At 39.3% G+C, this 15,283-nt stretch overlaps 1 protein-coding gene and 1 pseudogene across 3 annotated transcripts in view; one reads left to right on the top strand and one right to left on the bottom strand.

Moving 5' to 3' along the window:
• ARHGAP10 (Rho GTPase activating protein 10) overlaps positions 1-15,283 on the top strand; it is a 339,539-nt gene that overhangs the window by 260,029 nt on the left and 64,227 nt on the right. The window lies entirely within an intron of this gene.
• Positions 5,519-7,066, bottom strand: LOC121028778 (L-lactate dehydrogenase B chain-like; annotated as a pseudogene).

The following is a 15,283-nucleotide window of genomic DNA, read 5'->3' as shown; positions in this document are numbered from 1 at the left end:
CAAGCAGGCTCCATGCTCCACACAGAGCCCTATGTGGGGCTTAAACCCATGACCATGAGACTATGACCTAAGCCAAAATCAAGAGTCAGATGCTTAACCTACTGAGCCACCAAACTGCTCCTAAAGGTTATATGTTTAAAGAGCAACACGTGGGGCGCCTGGGTGGCGCAGTCGGTTAAGCGTCCGACTTCAGCCAGGTCACGATCTCGCGGTCCAGGAGTTCGAGCCCCGCGTCAGGCTCTGGGCTGATGGCTCGGAGCCTGGAGCCTGTTTCTGATTCTTTGTCTCCCTCTCTCTCTGCCCCTCCCCCGTTCATGCTCTGTCTCTCTCTGTCCCAAAAATAAATAAAAAACGTTGAAAAAAAAATTTAAAGAGCAACACGTTATCTTCATCTTTTCATACGATAAAAATTCTAAAAATGAAAATACAGAGCACAATCAGGTAATTAGTTCTCATATTATTTTCCCCAGTTTTAGAGCTTTAGCCAGTTGTCTGAGGTTTCTGCCTCCCTGCGCTCCCCCTGCTCATTCTTCCCCAACACAGACTTTACTTATCCCTGGGACTCTGGCCTCTTTTGGAGCAGTATTCAGTATTACTGCTATAGTACCTATCTAGTTTTTTCGTTCTGTTTTGTTGACATACTTTTGCATACTAGGAAATAGGAAAATAAGGTTAAAATACCTATTGGTGTGCTGTGGTTCTTAGGAAACTTCAAGGGGGCCAATCATCATGCTCTTCAGCAAACATCTCTATCCATGTCCATGGAACTGTAAGATCACCGTTTCAGGGGTCAAATAAGGATGACTTTATTTGCAATGAGTGTATTTATGAAATGGTAACAGTTCACAAATCTTTGTCACGTATTTATTAATATCTGACACATTCTTCCTTTGGAAAGGGAAAACCAGAATAAAGGGGATGGTAAAATGAGATTACTCCCTAAATAGTCAGGGCCACCCCTTTGTCATGTTAACCGTGCATCTTGGGTATAATCAGAACCCACAGTATGCCTGACTTGAAGCAGAAACTAAGGGAGCTCATGTCTCAGCATGGTACACTGTGTATTTATCAGGGGTTGGGGAGAGGTTACTCTGTCCTGCAGGGAAGGGTGGCAGGTCAGTGTGACAGAGCTTGTTTCTGTATTGTGGAGTCAGTCACTTGGCTCACATAGCTTGGTGAGTGAGACAGGCTTTGGGGGATGGGCATATATTTTCTTATTCATAGATTCATGGGTCAACTATTCAAGCCCTGCATGTAGTGTCGGAGCCTCTTTTGGAATGCTCCTAGTCTTACCTTGTAAAACTTTGGTGACATGGAACTCATTCTCTCCCAAATTAACTGCCCAAGAGTTGTGTAACTTCACACAGTTCAGAAGGTTTTCCCCCTTATATTCGGTTGACATATGCCTTCTTACATTCTTAACCCATTAGCCCTGGTTTTAATCTCTGGGCCCAGTACAAGGTGAATATCTCTTTCACATGATGGTTTTTTAGAATCGGTTTTTTAGAATTGGCAAGTTGCATGACTTTGCTTTGAATTTCCCACTTTCCTGGTCACATTGTGCTGTGGTTTATACTAAGAAATACATATTTAGTCTTCATCCACAGTTCCTGGCCCCCAGTTCCCAGAACCCTTGGAATTTCCTGAGCCATAAGAGCAATGGGAGCATCTTTGTTATATTTGATCTCTTGTCTTCAGTTCCTGAATTGCTTCAGGTAAAATGGATGTCCTGTTATTCATGAAAAGCTTTCTCTACTAGGACTGGATTTATGTAACCAAGGTGCCTTTTGAAAAGTACGTAAGGATGGGGGGCCGGTTGCCAGAGAACCAACAGTGAATAGAGGATTGAAACTTTCAGTCCTACCCCTGATTTGGCTGGGAGAAGAGAGGCTGGAGGTCAAATCAGTTGCTGGTGGCTGATGATTTAATCAGTGGTGCCTATGTAATGAAGTCTTCATAATGAACCCCAAAGCAGAGGGTTTCCAAGCGCTTCCAGTTTGGGGAACCAGAAGGGTTCCCACATTCCATGGTGCTGGATCCTAGACTCTATGAGGACAGAAACTCTCTTCATGTGGCACCTCACCCTATGTGTCTCTTCATCTGGATGTTGATTTATATCCTTTAATATCCTTTGTAATAAACCAGTTATCTAGTGATTAAACCGGTTTACTGAGTTCTGTGAACTGCTCTAGCAAATAAATTGAATCCAAGGACTGGGTCATGAGAACCTCTGATTTATAGCCAGTCAGAAGCCCATGTAACAATCTGGTCTTACATCTGGTATCTGAAGCAGAGGCGGGGTGGGGGGGGGAGGGGATGAGAGGGTTGAGGGACAGTCTTGTGGGACTAAGCCCTTAACCTGTGGGATCTGATGCCATCTCTGGCTGGATATTGTCAGAATTGAGTTGAGTTGCCCTAATGTGGTCTGGTCAGTAAGGTGTGCAGTTGGGATCAACATCTTCCTCGTTCTAGGTGTAGGATGTGTTAATTCTACTTGAGATGTTCTCAGTTTGCCAGTCATGACATGTGTGTCCTCACTCTGGCCTTCCTGTACACATTGACTTTACTCACCACTGTGGCTGAGGCATATGTTCTCATACTATACTTGTGTGGCTGCTTTTTATACAGGTTCAAGAACTTCCCAGATAGTTTTTTTCTTTGGAATCTTGTATTGCTGGTCTGTTTGATTCCAACCTGCTGAAAAATGCTTGGGCATACTTCTTGCACAGGAAATTGTTCAGTATCTCTCCAGTTTTGTGTCCTGTATGAAGACAACAAATACTGAGTTAGAGCTCTGAGGCATAACACTAGAAGTATTTCTCTAGATTTATAGTGGTGGATCTCAACTCCCAGGGGACATTTGGCGATGTATGGAAACATTTTTGATTGTTAGAACTGAGTGGGGTTGGTATGGGTATCTACCGGGTAGAGGCCAGAGGTACTGCTAACCATGCATAGGATGGTGCCTCCAACAAGAATCAGACCCAAAATGTCAAGGGTGCTGAGGTTGAGAAGTCCTTGTCCAGATTAATGTGGTTGTCGGAAACAGTGTCTGGTGAGTATGATATTTTTAATTTTGCTAATCAGACTTATTACGTTAGCACATAAGACAGTGATTCTCAAAGGGTCAACCGGGGGTCCTCTGAGGCCCTTTTTGGGGTCTCTGAGGTCAGAGCTCTTTTTATGATGATTGCCTTTTCCACTCATTCTTTTACAGAGTGGAGTGGAGTGGAGTTTTCCAGAGGTGATGTGACATCTAATACGGAAACAGATTGAATGCAATAGCAGATATGAGAATCTAGCTGCCTTTTTTTTTACATCTGACATTAAAGAGAGTTTTGGGGCATGTGGGTGGCTCAGTCAGTTAAGCATCTGACTCTTGATTTTGGCTCAGGTCATGATGTCACGGTTCGTGAGTTCACAGTTTGTCTGGCTCTGTGCTGACAGCATGGAGACTGCTTAGGATTCTCTCTCCCTCTCTCTCTCTAAATAAAGAAATAAACTTTAAAAAAGAGATTTTCCAAATTGAAAACAATACAATTTCTCTTACTAAATTATTTTCTATTAGAAAAGTTATTTTTTCATAAAACATGTTAATATGTAATTGGCATATTATTTTAATCAACTAATCATGTAAAAATCAAAAGAATTTTTTTAATGTTTAGTTTTGAGAGACAGAGAAAAAATGAGAATGAGTGGGGGAGGGGCAGTGAGAGAGGGAGACAACAGAATCTGAAGTAGACTCCAGGCTCTGAGCTGTTAGCACAGATTCCGACATGGAATCCATGAACTGTGAGATCATGACCTGAGCTGAGGTTGGACACTTAACCAACTGAGCCACCCAGGCGCCCCTAAAATTTCTCATAAATTTTATTTTTTATTTCTAATACTAAGAATGTCAATAGACATAAAAGTTCTTTGGGATCCTAGTAATTTTTGTAGTATAAAGAGATCCTGAGATGATGAATTTTAAGAACTTCTGACTAGGTGACATTTCTTCATTGTATATGCAAGGATATTGTATCGAGTGACAGTTTTAAAGACCTCGTTAGAACCTAAATATACAGAGTGTTTATGTTTCCCAACCTGAATAGAAATTAATTGGCAGGTTCCTAGTTAACTTGTGGTAATTTCTAGTTATCCCTTGTCTGCTTCTCCAAGTGATCACCATTCCTTTAGTAGTAAATCTGAGTGCACTTTGGGATCTCCATTTGTCAGAAGGATTTCCTCTGTTTCAGTTCCTTTGCTTCATTCATGGATACTATGTTTTTGTTTTGTTGTGGAGTTAAGATTAAATTTTGAAAATATCTTTGGCCTTGTGAGAAGGCTTTCCTTTCAGGACCTCAAATGATGGAAGCATACATTACTTTATGTGGAATATTTTGAAGTCTCCTTTCTGAAACCTAAGTCTGGTATTCAGATAAGGGACAGTGCTATTCCTTGGAGAGAATGTGTGGCTCACCTCCTGAACTTTTTAAAATTTTTGAAATTCTATTTCATATGGCTAACCAATTCAAAATGTCATAGATGTCTGCGATTTGGTGTTGGTCATATGGATATGTTTTTTAGATACATTTCCCTTTGCTCTTTCATTCTACCATGAAGGTAGAGGGAGATAAAGACCTGCCCAGATGAAGTGTAGGAGGATATTAGTGATTGAAGGGTGCATTGACTTATGGGAGTGATGGTGTTTGAGATGCTAGACATCATGTGGTCTGGTGCAACCAGACCGCATTTAGCTGAATCAGGAAACAGGCCTATAATGGTGTTGCTTTCCCAAGGTCATGTTATATTTAATAGCAAGGAACATTATCACTTAACTTTATGATCTTGCGGCCCTTTACTAGTAATATGATTGTACACAAGTTATTTAATCTCTTTAGGCATCTCTGTTTCCTCATCTATATCATTGAAATAAAAATAGCAACTTTGTAGGGTTATTGATATTAATTTACATAATAGCCTTTCTTTTGAAAAATTTCAGATCCACAGAAAGGTTGCAACATGATGCAATAAACATTTGTATTTCCTGTCCCCACACAGTGTAATTACATTATTATTATTATTATTGCTGTTGAATCATTTGAGATGAAGTTTGATTTCTTTATGACCCCTTTCATTTCTAAAAACTTCAGTATGTGTCTTCCAAAAACAAGGAAAAATTCAGGAAGTTTGAAACTGACACTATATTGTTATTTAATGTATTGTGACACTAAGGGTGACCCACAGTCCAACACATTGACACTAACTGGGAATTTGTTAGAAATGAGAATTTGGGGCCCTACTCCAGGCCTGCTGAGTCAGAATATGCACTTATTTATTTAAGTTTTATTTATTTAGAAGCACACTATGAAAATTAATTTTATTTGCTCAAGGGTTCATATTGCAAGCACCAAACAAAGCATGGGCTTCGATTCTGTGAGCCCAGATTCACATATTTAGGAGGATAAAAGCAAACTGTGATCCCTATATATGGATGAAAAAACTAAAGGCTCACCGTACATCATGTTGTAGTTTAAAATTTTTAGAATCCAGAAGTCACAGGTCTTTTAGGTCTTTCTGAATGTCCCACAAAGTATCTGCACTTTTCTTGAGCTGAGCAACCTCATCATCCTTCACCTTCTGGTTGATAACACTGGTTAATCCCTGAGTGTTCAGGATGCATGGAAGGCTCAGGAAGACCTCATTCTCAATGCCATACAGTCCCTTCACCATTGACACTGGATGAATCCTGGATAGATTTTTCAACATGGATTCAATAAGATCAGCCACACTTAGTCCTGCAGCCCAGTTGGTATATCCTTTTAGCTTGATGACTTTGTAGGCACTTTCAGCCACCATCTTATGCACTTCCTTCCAGTTTTCACTGTCATTGGCTATTTCCATTTCTGGATTCAGTTCCTGGAGAGAAACATCTGCCACATTCACTCCCTCCACACAGCCACACTTGAGTCACCATGCTCTCCCAAAATCCATCCATGGCAGTTGCTGGGATGAGCGCCAAGTTTTTCAGCCATAAGATAGTGAAATCTGGCAGAATCCAGATTACACCCACTTCCAATCACACAGCACTTGGGCAGTCCACTTAACTTCCAGGTAACGTGTAAGAATATTCACTGGGTTGGAGACCACAATTATGATACAATCAGGACTGTACTTGATTATCTGAGGAATAATGAATTTGAAGACATTAACATTCCTCTGCACCAGGTTGAGCTGGCTCTCCCCCTCCTTCTGGCGGACTCCTGCAGTTACCACCACAATCTTAGAATTGGCTGTCACAGAGTAATCTTTATCTGCCACAATTTTAGGTGTCTCAAGAAATCAGCTCCCATGTTGCAGACCCTTCGTTTGTCCTTTGCATTTATCTTCCAAAACATCCAAGGGCAAGTTCACCAGCCAGAGACTGTCCTAGAATGCTGATGACACATGCCATACCAACTTGTCCAACACCCACTTGAGTGATCTTATTGTTTAGGATGGTTGCCTCTTCTTCTGCGACTGGTGCAATCAGTTTTTCCTTAGGAATTGCCATTGTGCCCAAAGAGAAATGGCTGTTAAGAGCCATGCGAAGAAGACAGTGTCAGCTGCCCAGAATCTGTATTTAAGAAGACCTCTGATTTGTATGTGTATGAATATTTGAGAAGCACTGGACTGAGCAATCCATATTCATACTTAATTAGTTGTTACATGATAGCTTTTTTTTTTTCTTTTTAAGTAATCTCTGGGTCCAACATGGGGCTTGAACTCATGATCCTGAGATCAAAAGTCACATGCTCTACCAACCGAGCCAGCTAGGTGCCACCAGGATACCTTTTGTGGAAATATTTTCATCCATGCAGGATCCAGTCCAGTGTATTGAATTGTGTTTAATAATTGGCATGTCTCCATAGTTTCCTTTAATTTAGAATATTTCCTCAGTCTCTGTCTTTCATGATACTAGTACTTTTGAAGAGTATAGACCAGTTGTTTTGTTTTGATTTTTAAATTTTAATTCTATATAGTTAACATACAGTGTTCTCTTAGTTTTGGTTGGTGTACAATATAGCGATACAACATTTCTACGTATTAGTCAGAATTCATCATGGTAAGTGTATTCTTTAATCCCTGTCACCTATTTTACTTATCTGCCAACCACCTGCCCTCTGGTAACCATTAGTTAGTTCTGTCTATAGTTCAGAGTCTGTTTTTTGGTTTGTCTCTATTTGTTGTTGTTGTTGTTGTTGTTCATTTGTTGCTTAAATTCCACATACGAGTGAAATCCTATAGTATTTGTCTTTCTCTGACTTATTTCACTTAGCATTATACCCTCTAGATCCATCCATGTTCTTTTTTATGGCTGAATAATACTCCATTTTGCATTTATATACCACCTCTTTATTCATTCATCTACCGATGGACACTTGTGCTGCTGCTGTAATTTGGCTACTATATATAATGCTGCAGTCAACATAGGGGTGCATAAATTTTTTCAAATTAGTGTTTTTGTATTCTTTGGGCAAATACCCCAGTAATGGGATTACTGGATCATATGGTAGCTCTATTTTTAGCTTTTTTATAAACCTTCTTACTGTTTTCCACAGTGGCTGCACCAGTTTGCATTCCTACCAGGATACATATTTAGAAAAATAGTGCTATTGCCAGTGTCAGAGAAATTACTGCCTGTGCTCCCTTCTAGGATTTTTATGTTTTCATGTCTCACATTTAGATCTTTATTTTGAGTTTGTTTCTGTGTATGGTATAAGAAAGTGGTCCAGTTTCATTCTTTTGCATGTAATTGTCCAGTTTTCCCAACACTATGTGTTGAAGAGCCTTTTTCCCATTGCATATTGCCTCTTTTGTTGAAGATTGTCTGTATAATCATGTGAGTATTTCTGGGCTCTCTATCTGTTCCATTGATCTATGTGCCTAGGTTTGTGGCAGTACCATAATGTTTTGATCACTACAGGTCTGTAGTATATCTTGGTATCTGGGATTGCCACACCTCCAGTTTTGTTCTCCCTTTTCAAGATTGCTTTGGCTGTTTGGAGTCTTTTTTGGGTTCCATACAAATTTTAGGATTATTCTAGTTCTGTGAAAAATGCTGTTGATATTTTGATATAGATTGCATTAAATGTGTAAATTGCTTTGGATAATACGTTTAAAAAATATTTGTTCTTCCAATCCACAAACATGGATATTTTTTCCATTTGTGTTGTCTTCAATTTCTTTCATCAATGTTTTGTAGTTTTCAGAGTGCAGGTCTTTCACCTCCTTGGTTGGGTTTTACACCTTGGTTGGTGTAATTCTAAATGAGATTGTTTTCCTAATTTCTCCTTTTGCTGCTTCATTATTAGCGTGTAAAAATGCAGTGGATGGATTTCTGTGTATTGATTTTGTATCCTGTGACTTTACTGAATTCATTTATCAGTTATAGTAGTTTTTTGGTGGAGTCTTTTGGGTTTTCTATATATAGTATATCATTTGCAAGTAGTGAAAATTTTCATCCTTTCTTACTAATTTGGATGCCTGTTATTTCTTTTTGTTGTCTGGTTGGTGTGGCTAGAATTTCCAGTGCTATCTTGAATAAAAATAGTAGGGGTGGACATCCTTGTCTTGTTCCCAATCTTAGGGGAAAAGCTCTCAGTTTTTCACCATTGAGGATGATGTTAGCGGTGGGTTTTTCACATGTGGCCTTTATTCTGAGATATGTTCCCTCTAAACCAATTTTTTTTGTAAAGGATTTTATCATGAATGGATGTTGTCCTTTGCCAAATGCTTTTTCTGCATTTATGGAAATGATACTATGGTTTTTATCCTTTATCTTGTTGATGTATTATGTGGATTGATTTGTGAATATTGAAGTACACTTGCATCCTAGATATAAATCCCACTTGATCGTGGTGATTGATTGTGTGTATGTGTGTGTATGTGTGTGAGAATGATTTTTTTAAATGTATTGTTGGATTTGGCTTACTAATATTTTGTTGAGGATTTTTGCATCTGTGTTCATCAGAGATATTGGTCTGTAGTTCTCTTTTTTTGGTAGTATCTTTATCTGGTTTTAGTATCATGGTAATGCTGGCCTCATAGAAAGAATTTGGAAGATTTCCTCCTTCTATTTTTTGGAATAATTTGAGAACAATAGGCATTAACTTTTATTTAAATGTTTGATGGCATTCACCTGTGAAGGTATCTGGTTCTGGACTTTTATTTGTTGGAAGTTTTTCTTTTTTTTCTTTTTTTCTTTTTTTTCTTTTTTTTTTTTTTTACTGTTTATTTACTTATTTTTGAGAGAATGCTCACAAACAGGGGAGGGGCAGAGAGAGAGAGAATCCACGCAGGCTATGTGCTGTCAGTACAGAGCCTGATGTGGGGCTTGAACTCATGAACTGTGAGGTCATGACCTGAGCTAAAATCAAGAGTCAGACCCTTAGCTGACTGAGCCACCCAGGTGCCCCTTGTTGGAAGTTTTTTGATTACTGATTCAGTTTCATTTCTGGTAATTAGTATTCAGTCTGTTCAAATTTTCTTCTTCCTGATTTAGTTTTGGGATGCTATATGTTTCTAGGAATTTGTCCACTTCTTCTAGGTTGTTCAATTTGTTGGCATATAATTTTTCATAATTTTCTTTTATAATCCTTTGTATTTCTGAGTGTCAGGTTTTTATTTCTCCTCTTTCATTTCTGATTTTGTTTATTTGAATCCTCTCTCTCTGTTTCTTTTTGTGAATCTAGCGAAAGGTTTATCAGTTGTGTTGATCTTTTCAAAGAACCAGCTTCTGGTTTCATTGATCTGTTCTATTTTTTTGTTTGTTTGTTTTAGTTTTTATTTTGTTTATTTTTGCTCTAGTCTTTATTACTTCCTTCCTACTGTTGGTTTGCGGTTTTGTTTGTTATTCTTTTTCTAGTTCCTTTAAGTGTAAGATTAGGTTGTTTGAGATTTTTCTTGCTTCTTGAGGTAGGCCTGTATTGCTACAAACCTCCCTCTTTAACAGCTTTTGCTGTATTCCAAACATGTTGGAGTGTTGTGTTTTCATTTTCATTTGTCTCCATATATTATTTGATTTCCTCTTTGATTTCTTGGTTGACTTACTCATTGTTTAGTAGCATGTTATTTAACCTACATGTGTGTTTTTTTTTTTTTTTTCTAAATTCTTTCTTGTGGTTTATTTCTAGTTTCATAGCATTGTGATCAGAAAAGATGCATAGTCTAAGTTCAGTCTTTGTGACTTTGTTGAGATTTGTTTTGTGGCCTAATATGTGATCTGATCTGTAGAATGGTCCATGTGCATTTGAAAAGAATGTGTATTCTGCTACTTTAGGACTGAATATTCTGAATATATCTGTTAGATACATGGGGTCCAATGTGTTGTTCAAAGATACTGTTTCCTTGTTGATTTTCTGTCTGGTCTATCTATCCATTCATGTAAATGAGGTGTTAAAGTCCCTACTACTATTGTATTACTATTTATTATTTCCTTTATGTTTGTTATTAGCTGCTTTATAAACTTGGGTGCTCCCATTTTGAGTGCATGAATATGTACAATTGTTACATCTTGTTGGATTGTTCCCTTTATGTTATATAGTGTCATTTTTTGTCCCTTGTTACAGTATTTGTTTTAAAGGCTCTTTTGTCCAATATAAGTATTGCTATCTCAGCATTCTTTTCCACCTCCATTTGCATGATAAATGCTTTTCCATCCCTTCACTTTCAATCTGCCTGTGTTGTCAGGTCTGAAATGAGTCTGTTGTAGTATATAGATGGGTCTTGCTTTTTTGTTTATTCTATCACTCTATGTCTGTTGATTAGAACATTTAGTCCATTTACATTCAAAGTAATTATTGATAGGTATTTGTAGCCATTTTGTCACTTGCTCAATGGTTGTTTTTATTGTTCTTCTCTGTTACTTTGTTCTCTTGCACTCTTTCATGGTTTGTTGATTTTTTTTTTTAGTGATATATTTGGATTCCTTTGTCTTTAGTGTTTGCATATCTATTACTGGTTTTTTATTTGTGGTTTTGATTAGGTTTGCATATAACATCTTGTGCATATAGCATTCTATATTAAGCATTCTATATTCTATATTAAGCATTCTATCTTGTGCATATAAGCATTCATGGTTGCTTAAGTTTGAACCCATTCTTCGCTCTTCTTCCCCCCCATGTTTTAGGTATACAGTGTCATACTTTACATCCTTTTATTCTGTGAATCCCTTGACTGAATTTTTGTGTATATATTTAATTTTACTGCTTTGTGCATCCTACTTTTCACACTCCTACTTAGGTGTTTCCTTTCTACTCAAAGAGTCTCCTTGAACATTTCTTTTAGGGCTTGTTTAGTGGTCATAAATTCCTTTAAATTTTTTTGCCTGGGAAACTCTCTATCCTTCTATTCTGAATGATAGCTTTTCTGGATACAGAATTCTTGGTTGCAAGTTTTTTTCCTTTTAGCACTTTGAATATATTATGGTACTCCCTTCTGACCTGAAGAGTTCCTGCTGAAAAATCAGCTGATAGCCTTATTGGCTTTCCCTTGTATGTAACTGTTTCTTTTCTCTTGCTGCTTTAAAAATTCTCGTTATCAGCACTTTTTGCCATTTTAATTACTGTGTATCTTGGTGTCAACCTCCTTGGGTTGATTTTATTGGGGGGCTCTCTGTGCCTCCTGGATCTGGATTTCTGTTTCCTTCACCAGATTTGGGAATTTTTCAACTATTATTTCTTCAAATAAGTTTTCTGTCCCCCTTTACTTTCTTCTCTTTCCAGGGTCCCTATTATATGAATGCTATTAACCTTGATGTTGTCACTGAGTTCCCTTAGTCTATTTTCATTTATTATTATTTTTCCTCTCTCCTGTTAGGTGGATTGCTTTCCATCACTCTGTCCTCCAGGGCGCTGATCTGTTCTTCTGCTTCCTCTAGTCTACTATTTATTCCCTATACTGTATTTTTTAATTTCAGTTGAGTTCTTCATCTCTGATTGGTTGTTTTATGTTTGTCTCTTTGTTGAGGGTTTCACTGAAGTCTTCTACTCTTTTCTCAAGTCCAGTGAGTATCTTTATTGCTATTACTTTAAATTCTCTATTGGATATTTTCCTTAGGTCTCCATTTTCCTTAGGTCTCTTGCTGTGATTTTCCTGTTCTTTCACTTGGAACATATTCCTTTGTGTCCTCATTTTGTCTAATTCTCTGTGTGTATTTAGTCAAGTCAGCTATGTCTACTGTTGTTGAAAGTAATGGCCTATGAATGAGAGGTCCTGTAGTGCCCTGAAATGCAATGTCTGCTATTCACCAGGACCTGGCGCTTCATGAGTGCATCCTATGTGTGTTGTTTGTGACCTACTATTGTGGCTGATTTGCCTTTGTTCAATACAGTCATCCCCGTTGTGGACAGGGTTTTGTACCTGTGTTGTTAGTGGGCCAGTCTGAGGCTGCCTTGGGCTTGAGTTGAGTCAGCCCATGCACTTTCCAGAGATACAGTACCACCAAACTACAGGGCACCTTCCCTGACTTGTCCGTTGTGAAGCTTTTGTTGGTGGACGTATCCTGCAGTTAGATGTAATGTCTGCCCCTAGCCCACTACTCAGGCCACAGTTAGAGTAGTGTATGTAGTAATCTTTCCCTCTCCCTGGGCAGGGGTCGCTTTGGAGTGGTGTTGGCCACTGTCAGGGCTGATTGCCCAGTGCCAGGCTTATATGGCACCACTTTGGATGGGCTCTGGCCCAGGGTTTATTGGAGGGGACAGGGCTGCAGGATGATATGGGGGCAGGGTGCACAATGGCAGCAAGGTCCACATTGGTGCACAGTGGGAGAAGGCCTGCAGCAGCTTGGGAAAATTCCTGCTGAGGCCAGCCGGGTTGTGGGGGAGTATATCCACAGAAGTGCACTGGGCAGAGGTGCTTTTAGCAAGCTAGGTGGAGAATGTTGGCCCTGTGCTGGTTCCAGCAAGTGTCTGTATACCTGGATTGGGAAGCAGGGAGGGTATGCCAGTAGCTCTTTTGTTCTTGGAGATGTCTCCCAAAGATCTCTTCCCTCTGCAGCACTTGCTCTGAGATTAGTAAATACATTTCTTTCATGTATACGCCTGGTGTTCTTCACAATGCTGCTTCTATGCTGTATCGCAGCAGGGCTGTTTGTTGTGCTAAGGCTGGGAACTCAGTTTCCTCACCCTCCAGCTCCCAGAGCTGAGCCCACCAATTTTTAAAGTTCCAGATGCTAAGCCCCACCAATTGTAAGAACTTGTGAAGCCAGGCCCTTTCAAAGCCAAATGTTACAGGGATTCCTTTTCCCAGTGTATGTTCCCCATGCCTGGGGTACCTGGTGTGGTGGGGTCTAGTCCTCTAACCTCTCCGTGCCCATCATGTCTCTTCCTCTTGTGGACAGTCCTGTGGGTCCATTTGATTCCCGACCATGTCTCTGCCTTTCCTACCCTTTTCAATGTGGCTTCTTCTCTACATTTAGCTGTGAAGTCTGTTCTGCCAGTCTTTGGGTCATTTTCTGGTTTATTTGCCCTCATGTGGGTCTTTTTGAGTTGAGTTGTCTGTGAGATGGGGTGGACTTAGGATCCTACTACTCCACCATCTTCCCTGGAAGTCTAGACCAGTTGTTTTATAAAATGATCTTTAATTTTAATCTTTCTTCATGGTTATATTCAGGTTATGTATTTTTGGGAGGTAAATGATCTTGATTATTCTAAGCAAACCAGCTGGGACATTTGAATGGCTACGGGCTGGGATCATCTGGAGGCTTTGTACTTACATCTGGTGCCTGGGTTAGGGTGACTCAGAGGCAAGACTCTTCTGAGACGAGTGAGCAGAATCTCCTACACAAGCTTCTTCACATAGCTTGGGCTTCCTTACACGGCATGGCAGCCTAAGGGAGTGTTCTATCCATGAGGGCAGACATGGTAGGACCTTTTATAATCTAGTATCCACATTCCTCTAGCATCACTAATGCATATGCTGTTGGTTGGCAAGGTCAGGAGCCTGCCCAGATTCAAGGGGAAGAGACATAGATGGAAGAGTGTCCATGAATTTGTGGTTGTATTTTTAAAATTGCCAGAAGTGATGATTGCCAGATTTCTTAATTGTAAAAATAGGTTTTTTTTTCCTCTTTGTCATTAATGATGATCCATTAGGAGATAGCCTGAGAATATTTAAGAATCCTGTTCCACAGTAGACTTTTATCCTTTAGTGATAGTATTCATTGATGACTCCTCTACATTTATGATTTGGAATTTAAATTACATAAAAATCTTAAACATAATACACTCATCTCCGAGTAAATAAACATATAATGATGACAGTGTTGGATTCTTGAATAATCTTGTGACCAAGATAAGCTTGCATGACCCGATTTGACAAGTACTAAACATTTTATGCGGATATAAGTAACAAGCACTTGATTATTAGAATGTCAACAGAAATACACATGAAGAGGTTCTGTTCTCTGTATGTGGTTCTGTTGCTGTTTTATCCTTTCTTTCCAATCAAAGGAACGCACTTAAGGCATTTGTGTCAAAACTGGTGGTAAGAGAAGTAAGAACAATTGAGGCAGATCTTCTCCTTTGCACTTCAAACGTAGCTATAATAACTGAGAGTTAGCAAGTTCCAAACGGATGTGTAATTCAGAAATATAAGCATTAACCTTTTGAGCCTCACCTTTGAAGGTGCAAGAACTAGGTAAAGATTATGCTTTTATCGTATTTAAGTCTTATTCAAATGAATTCTGCAGTGCATATTGAAGGAGATGGTGTTAGTAGCCAGCATGTGTGACTTCCACAGAGATTTGAATTGGCAGGTGAAGGTCTAAACATTGAGCTGCTTGGAATATTCCTAAAGTTATACATAATAATTTCTAAATTGCTAATTAGAAACGTTTAATTAGGAGGTGAAATCTAGCTGTAGCCCAGTGTGTTTAGAAATCGAATCTTGCCCAAAACTTATTCCTAACAGATGTCTGTGCCAGAGGTCACCACCTCTCATGTGTAACTATGGACTGAATACTGGCAAGTTCTAGGAGACTGTGGTCCATATATTTTTACAATCTTATATTAACTTCTTTAAAATGAGATAAATGGGGAGCGCCTGGGTGGTTCAGTCAGTTGAGCATCCGACTCTTGATTGCTGCTCAGATCACTATCCCAGGGTCGTGGGATTGGCCTTGCATCTGGCTCCATGCTGGGCATGGAGTCTGCCTGGGATTCTTTCTCTCTCTCTCCCTGCCTCCCTCCCTCCCTCCCTCCCTCCCTCCCTCCCTCCCTCTCCCTCTCCCTCTCCCTCTCCCTCTCCCTCTCCCTCTCCC

This window comes from Herpailurus yagouaroundi, unplaced genomic scaffold (genome assembly GCF_014898765.1).
Source record: "Herpailurus yagouaroundi ecotype Mexico unplaced genomic scaffold, PumYag 28, whole genome shotgun sequence".
NCBI lineage: Eukaryota > Metazoa > Chordata > Mammalia > Carnivora > Felidae > Herpailurus > Herpailurus yagouaroundi.
The sequence above is the reverse complement of the archived record's forward strand: the minus strand, read 5'-3'. Positions and strand labels throughout refer to the sequence as shown.